General features: G+C 36.1%; 1 long non-coding RNA gene across 1 annotated transcript; it reads left to right on the plus strand.

Annotated features, from left to right (window-relative positions):
- Window positions 1-7,951: 7,951 nt before the first annotated feature.
- Window positions 7,952-8,356, plus strand: LOC141621541 (uncharacterized). The gene is made up of 3 exons (XR_012532431.1): window positions 7,952-8,009; window positions 8,116-8,229; window positions 8,318-8,356. It is a non-coding gene; the product is annotated as an uncharacterized LOC141621541 (long non-coding RNA).
- The last annotated feature ends 346 nt before the right edge of the window (window positions 8,357-8,702 follow it).

Consider the following 8,702-nt stretch of genomic DNA (forward strand, 5'->3'; position numbering starts at 1 on the left):
ATAGTGACCTCTACCCAACTATTATAAATGATTCCAAGACCCAAATTCATATTAACTTGGGCACGGTGTGGCCGATAAAACCCTTATCAATATAACTCGGTTGATTAACGCTTTAATCGATTCTACTTTTAGCTCTCTTGGTCGATAATATTACATTAACATTTATCTTTAGCCCAAAACACATTCAACAAGGGTACGGTGTGGCCGATAAAACCCTTATCGAAAAACTTTTGTTGAGTTCAATCCAAATTTCGAATAAATGTGTCCATGATCCAAACCCACATTAACTTGGGCACGGTGTGGCCGATAAAACCCTCATCAACATGAATTCGGTGGATAGACATTTATCACCCACTTCCCCTACGTAACAAGGTTTGTACCCCGGTGTGGCCGAGTGCACTCCCTCACGAAATAGGTTTTCATGGTTTCTACTCTTTGGTAAGGCTATGTCTCAATTGATTGTTTTAGCGTGAGGTCATGTCAATTTATTATCTATCACGTTTTAAGTGAACTAAAGCGGTGAACTACGATAATTATAATTGACACGGTCGATAAACTCGATTAAATGATAATGCATGTTTTAGTTACGGCGATTTAGCGATGCATGTGACATATAAGTAAAATGCAAAGCATAAAAAAAAAAATCCTAGTATGGCCTTCCTAAAATAGAAAATCTAATTAACTATTACATATTCGGAAACCAACTCCATTGGTCCCTATAACTTCGGTTGTGGCACGCATCTCGAGGTAACACCGTCTTTATGTATCGCCATCTTGAAGAAATCCGTCTTTGGGAACTCCGAAATAAATAAAATTACATAACAAATTACATACTTTCCTATTATACATTTGTAACTAAAATAAAATAAATCTATTAAATTACAAAACGGTGATACGATATCACAATAAATTACACCCGAATCGATATTCCCATACATTTCGGGTAATACCAATTAAAAACTAAGGCCATACAAAGTAAAAATTACATAATTCAAAAATTACATAAAGTAAAATTATGACAATCATAAATAAAATGCAGCATTGTAATATGTATGAACATGCCCAATTTTATGCTAAATCGCCTTTAAGGAGCCAATATCGTATATTACATGGTTTTTACGGATTTGCGTGATTCAACGTTTTATAATCACAAAAATTACATAAATTCATATTTATGCATAAGTTAATTACTCTAACCTCTTAGGACTCAAAATTTAGTCTTCACTAATTATTTGACCATAATTAACTCATATTTCTAAAATTTGTTCATTAATGGACCTAAAATTACAATAAAAAAAAGCTATAAACTTCAAATAAAACACAAAATTTCAAATAAATTCAAAATTCAAAATTTAAACTCATGAACATTCTGGGAAAAATACCATGACACTCATAATGTTCAAAAACTTAGGTTAAAAATTTCGAAATTTATCCGGAAAAACAATGTTGCGGTTTATCGGTTTTAACAAAATAATCATAAAAACATGAGAAAAATTATATTCATCAACTTTTCAATTTTAGATCTGAAAAAGAGAATAAAATGCAACATGTGACCGTTTTCCTTAGTCATGGAGTATGTTTTATTAATATTTCACTAATTAGGTCACTATTTATGCTATTTTTCTTCAAAAAATCATAAATCATGCAAAAAGACTTCAATATAGCCTATTATTTTACACACATCTTTTAAAATTGCATGTGACAACATACTAAATTTCTATGACCAAATTCGAAATTTATCTCATATTAACCTATTTTACATCTAAATCCGATTTTAATGATGAAAAATCCATTTTTCGAGCATAAGAAGTCCAAAAATTATGAAACTTTACAGGTAATCTCAAAATAATATATTTGACAACATATCCAAAAATCACTGGAAAATTCGAAATTTAGCTAATTTTAGTCCGAAAATGACATTTTATTCATAAAATCATATTTTAATGCCATTATTATATAATATGAACAATAAAAATCCATAAATTAACCAAAATATCCTAAAAACATTTTAGGACAAGAAACTTTAACATGCATAATGATTTTCGTGATATATCATAATAACACAAATTAAACAAGTTTTATATGTTAATCGTATAACTCGGAAAAACTTTTTAACCGATTTACATGCAAACAACCAAGGCTCTTGATACCAATTGAAAGAAAAGTAGATCTATATACTAACATATTCATATATATTTTAAGCTAATTTGTCATAAAATTAAATGGTGATCTTACGCATGCAAACAATAAACAATTTAAAGAAGAAATCATCATCTTACATTGTGATTTTCGGATCAATAGGGCACAAGAGAGTTCTCCTACTCTCTTGTTCTTGAGCTCTCCTGAAATGGATGAATAAAGAGGATACAAGTATAGTATCCCTCCCAAGGAATAATACCCAAGATATCACTACTACAAATACAGGCAACCACAACGGCCCTTTAACAACGCTTATTCACGAAAATCATCAAAACACGTTGTAGAATTTATTCCGCGAATTTTACCAAACTTAATTACAACGGTTATGTGTTGTTAACCGTTGTTATTGGTTTTAACAACGGGTCATACTTAAACAACCGTTGTTAATGAAAAAACTAATAACAACGGTTAATTTTTAACCGTTGTTAATGGTTTGGCGCCAAATTAGTGAAAAGTAATCACAACGGTTATATTAGAACCCGTTTTTAATACGTTGTTACAACGGTTGTAGACTCAATAACCGTTGTTATTAATATTATGAAAATCTTAAGAACAACATATTGCTTTATTCTGCTATACGCTACAAACACAAACACAAGCTAATACTGCTACTATATCATCCTCCATTCCTCCCTGATCGTCTCTCTGTCTTCATCTCCGTCACTGTTGTCACGTCTTCTCTCCCTCATCGCGCGTGTTTATCAATCAGGTATATATATGTTTCTTAGCAACGCTTATAACTAGATATAGGATTTTTTGGTTATTATCTAATTTGTTGATAATTTAGCTTAATTGCTTTCCGAATTTCGTTTATTTGTTTGCCTATTATTGTATTTTCTGAATTAGTTGCCTATTATTACGAATGTAGAATAATGACTCGAACTTGGATGATTGATGCAAATATGAGTGACCGTACCTACAAGGATGGTTTAGCTGAATTTTATGAATTCGTTTCGAACAATTTGAAAGGTTCTTCTAGTATTGCATGTCCTTGTGAAAGATGTGGTAATATTAGCTATATGGCTTTTCCGGACGTTAAAATACACCTAGAAAAGTGGAGATTTAGTCGATCCTATACACTTTGGATTTTTCATGGGGAATCATTAGAGGAAGAGAATAACTCTGAAGAAGATGATGTTGAGGTACACGAAAGGCTAATCGATGATCCCGAGTTTGCCGAGTTTTTGAGTTGGAAGAGTTGGAAGTAGAGAAGTTGAATGTTGGGTCTATAGATAATGAAGAGAATGATGATGAGTCCATTGCTTTTGAAGATGTAGGTGATGACACTAGTAATTGGGATGACCTTAACAACATGTATGAGAAGTTGTGTGAGTCTGAAGCACCTCTTTATCCTGGTTGTAAGTTCACAAAAATGTCTGCTGTGGTGAAGTTGTATAATATCAAGGGGGCAAATGGGGTGAGTGACACGTGTTTCACTAGTTTTTTAGCCTTGATAAAGGAGTTGCTTCCCGATGGTAATGTTCTACCTGTTAAGACATATGAGGCGAAAAAACTAATAAGAGGAGTGGGTATGAAATATGAGAAAATACATGCATGTCCAAATGATTGCATATTGTATCGGAAATTATATCAAAACTTAACCAATTGCCCTAAATGTTTGGAGTGGCGTTATAAGGATAAGGAAGGGATCCCGGCTAAGGTGTTGTGGTATTTTCCATTGATACCAAGAGTCATAAGGATTTATGCGAATCCCGATGATGCAAAAATGTTAACTTGGCATGAAACAGGAAGAATAAATGATGGAAAGCTAAGACACCTGGCAGATGGTAAGCAATGGAAATCGTTCGACGCTAAGTATCCCGAGTTCGGCAATGAACCTAGAAACTTACGTCTAGCGCGCTGTCCACCGATGGAATGAACCCACACGGAAACATGAGTAGCCAACATAGTACTTGGCCGTAGTGTTGGCTATTTATAACTTACCTCCATATGTGTGCATGAAAAGAAAGTATTTGATGTTGTCGTTGTTAATTTCCGGCCCTAAACAACCGGGAAATGATATAGATGTATATTTGGAACCTCTTCTAGATGATTTGCGATTGTTGTGGGATAGTGGGATAGAAGTATTTGATGCATATAAGAACGAAACTTTCAATTTGAGAGCGATGTTATTGTGTACAATAACCGACTATCCGGCTTATGGCGACCTTTCGGGCACACAGTTCATGGGAAAGAGGCTTGTCCATTGTGTGGGGAGGATATCGAGTCCGAATACTTGAAGTCTTCTCGTAAGTATGTGTATATGGGAAATAGGAGGTTCTTGTATCATGACCATTGTTATCGCAAGATGCGGAAAGCATTCAATGGAAGACAAGAACTTCGTCAACCTCCTAGAATTTTGAGTGGGCATGAAGTTTATCGGAAAGTAAAGCATATTGAGATAGATTATGGGAAGAAGAGCGGCTCTAAATTGTCTACTCGTGGGTATAAGAAAAGATCCATACTTTTTGATAAACTTCCATATTGGCCGACTGGAGGTCGGCATTGCCTCGATTTCATGCACATTGAGAAAAATGTCTGTGATAATATTATCAATACCCTTCTGAATGTTCCTGGTAAAACAAAGGATAACGCCGCAGCTAGGGAAGATATGAAAATGATGGGTATTAGGCTAGAGTTGGCACCACAGAAGAGAGGTAATCATACATTTTTACCGCCAGCAGCTTTTACCCTTTCACGGAATGAGAGAAAAGAGTTTTGTGCATGCTTGAATGGAATTAAAGTGCCACATGGTTATTCGTCGAACATCAAAAGCCTAGTGTCGATGCAAGACCTAAAACTCACCGGGTTAAAGTCACATGATTGTCACACTTTGATGCAACAATTACTACCTGTGGCTATTCGTTCCATTTTACCTGAAAAGGTAAGATATGCTATAACTAGATTCTGTCTCTTCTTCCAGTCCATATGCGAGAAAGTCATCGATCCCGATGACGCGGATTCATTGCGGGACCTCGTTGTAACCTCTCTTTGTCGGTTGGAAATGTATTTTCCACCCTCTTTCTTTACTATCATGATTCATCTGACCATTCACTTGGTTAGGGAGATTTTGTACCTTGGGCCCGTGTACTTGAGATACCAGTATCCTTTCGAAAGATTGATGAAAGTCTACAAGGACTATACATCTAATCGGTATCGTCCAGAAGGTTGTATTGCTGAACGCGCTATTTTAGACGAAGCTCTTTCATATTGTTACGCTCATCTCTCCCCGAAGGAGTTGATTGGCGTTCCTAAGAATCGTCATAGTGATTGGATGACCGGAAAAGGTATTAGGGGCCGGGTTGAAAAAATTGTGACACGTGAAATGTTGCATTTAGCACACATGTATGTGCTAAACAACGAATATGAGGTGCAACCTTATATTCAACAACACAAAGATGAGCTCAAATACGATCACCAAAACAAGACCGAGAAGTGGATTGCGAACGAGCATACGAAGACGTTTCGAGAGTGGTTTAGGAATATTGTCTTACGATGTACCGATCAAACGGTGATGACATCTCTCCTAGGTTACTACGTCTTGGTTTAGGTCCAAATGCCAGGGTCACCTTTTACAACAGTTTTGCCATTAATGGATATACTTTTTACACCCGCGAGCAAGATGAGGTGAGCACAATGCAAAATAGTGGTGTGAGTTCAGAATTTGAGGCAATGCACTTTGCTACTTCAAAAGATAAAAAGCCTATTTGGGGAAAATGCCTTTATTATGGTGTTATTCAAGAAATATTGGTACTAGATTACATTGATTTCACAATGCCTTTGTTTCGATGTAACTGGGTTTATAACAACATCCATTGTGTCCGAAAGGATAAGATGGGATTTACGTTGGTCAATCTGGGTAAGGTTGGCAATAATAAGGATGATCCTTTCATAATGGCATCCCAAGCTAAACAAGTGTTCTATGTCACCGATCCTATGGATAAAAAGTGGTCTGTTGTACTGTCTATAAGGAAAAGAAGGAGTAGTCCATCCGATAATGATGATGATGATCGGGATGTCGTTTTTGAGGGAATGGATCAGTCTACCACCGTATCTTATTTCGACGATGTTGACACTGATCATGAGGACACCGAAAGCATCTATATGCGTGATGACCATGGTGAAGGTATTTGGGTTAACGAAGAAACTATGACATCCAAGAAACGTCCCCGATCCCGAGATAGTTCATCGGACACATACACTAGTATGCATGCATCTTTGGTGTAAGTTGTCTTATTTTCTTGATCTTATTATTAGATGTGGATGCTTTGGTGTTGAAATTTTGAATAATGTTGCAGTATGTATTGTTACAGTTTGACCGTAATGGAATTACTGATAATTTTAAAAAAAAAAAAAAAAGAGGTTCAACAATAACAACGGTTATATTTAAATTACCCGTTGTTAATACTTTCAACAACGGGTGTAGTACCTCTACCCGTTGTCAATTATTTTTTTGACATATTTCATTTTGGCGCAAATTTGGTGAAAATATATTACAACGGGTATATTTTAACCGTTGTAATAAACTTTTGACAACGGTTTACTTTTATTGACCCGTTGTTATTAACATATAACAACGGTTCTTCTTTGAGCACCCGTTGTCAATAGTTTGTCTTAATAAAAAACTAATATAGAAACCCATACAACATGCCATACACAAACACACACAACATTATTATTAGTTCAACCGTTGGTATCCTGAGTTAATTCTTCTCTCTTCCTCGCTTTTTACATTTCGTCGCCGCCGCCGCCTCCGATTTAAAGCCCGATTCCGTTGCCTTCCCTTATCATCCTGCTCGTTCTCTTTATCATCATCATCAACAGGTATGTTCACTTTAATTTTGTGTTTCGTCATTAGGGTTTTAAGACGATCATCTTGTTTCTTTTTCATGCATCTGTTTGTTTTTCGTCTTCTTTGTTATCTTTATCATCCCGCATCATCTACTTTACTCCTCTTATCGGGGTTTAGGATTTTAGAAGCTCAATCTGTTGTTTTAAATTTTCATTCCTATTAGGGTTTAGGGTTTTAGATAATACTCTGCATGTACGTTGTTAAGTTGTTCATTTCAAGCTATATCATTCATATTTGGGTTTTAGGATTATCATGGGTGAAAAACGTAAAAGAAGTCAAAAGAATAATGAGCCTGGTGATAATAAGCCTGGTGAGAGGGGTGCTACGAAGTGCAAGAAAGTCCTTGCAGCTATAGCCGCTAAGCATTGTAGTTCCAAATAACATGGAGTGAGATGGGTTTCCCTCTTTGGTCCAAATGCGGGTCTTTTCTCCGATTGGATTGGTGCTTGCACAAGACAGTTTGTGCCTATCCATTTAGATGATGTTAGAACTTTGAATCCAAAATTGGCGGAGTTATACTTGGCTCGTGTAAAGGAAGGCTTTATTATACCCGATAAAAGCCATGATGAGTATTTAATGCATAAGGCAACGGATGTCCACAGGCAGTGGAAGTGTGGCGTTGCTAGGGATTGGTTGTATGTGGACAAGGCAACGGGGGAGATGCGTAAGAGCCCACCGGAAAACAAGTGTCCCACCATCAAGCAGGAAGAATGGGATCTTTTCAAAAAGATGAGAACTACTGAGAAGTTTCAGGTTAAATATCCTCGCCTTTTAACGATTTACCTATCATTTTTTTAATTAATGAGTCCTTTATATAATCTTTTTATTATCTCATCTACTTGCGCTTTTATATAATTATTTGAAGGCCGTTAGCAAAAGAAATCGTGCTAACATTTCATGCAAGAAGGGGAAATTCTATGGTTCTCGAGGCGGTTACAGAAAGATAGAAGAGGACCTCGTAAGTAGCATGCATTATTGCCCTGTGAGACTTTATTTTTTTAATCACACTTGGACTTGCATTGATACACATTTACGTGTATAAATGTTACCATGTTAATGTGTAGGTGGCAAAGGGAGTGAAAGAGGTGGATCGGCATGTAACTTATAAACATGGGCACACGCCTAAAGGATCCCGGTCGTCGCATGACAAATATGATGAGGAAGTTTTGGCCAACATAGTAAGCATTATTTTATTAAGACGAGTTCATTACTAACTTTATTATTTTAGTCACAAATATAATTTGAAGTTTATTTAATATATTATAGGATAACGTATTGAAAGAGGTAGAAGAAGGGAAATTCACTCCCATTGGTCGTAATGACGTTCTTGCTAGAGCGATCGGCCGACCCGAACATCCAGGTCGTTTGAGGGGCGTCCGTTACAGGTTGGAGTAACGAAATATTATGGGAAAACCGAGATAAAGAAGAAAAGGAAGACTAAGTCCGAGAACGCCGACATGGTAACATTTATTCTATTATTTTCATGTAAGTTCAATTCACATGTTATTGTTGGGATAAAAATTGCTGACACATTACATTCTTGGCAAGCGGCTTGATTAATGGCATCCGTACTACTAAAGTGAATCGGAGGTAAGCTTTCCGAAGAAGAAGTGAAGATGATGGAGGATGTCATTTCTAAAGGGGGTAATAA

This window comes from Silene latifolia, chromosome X (genome assembly GCF_048544455.1).
Source record: "Silene latifolia isolate original U9 population chromosome X, ASM4854445v1, whole genome shotgun sequence".
Classification (NCBI taxonomy): Eukaryota; Viridiplantae; Streptophyta; class Magnoliopsida; order Caryophyllales; family Caryophyllaceae; genus Silene; species Silene latifolia.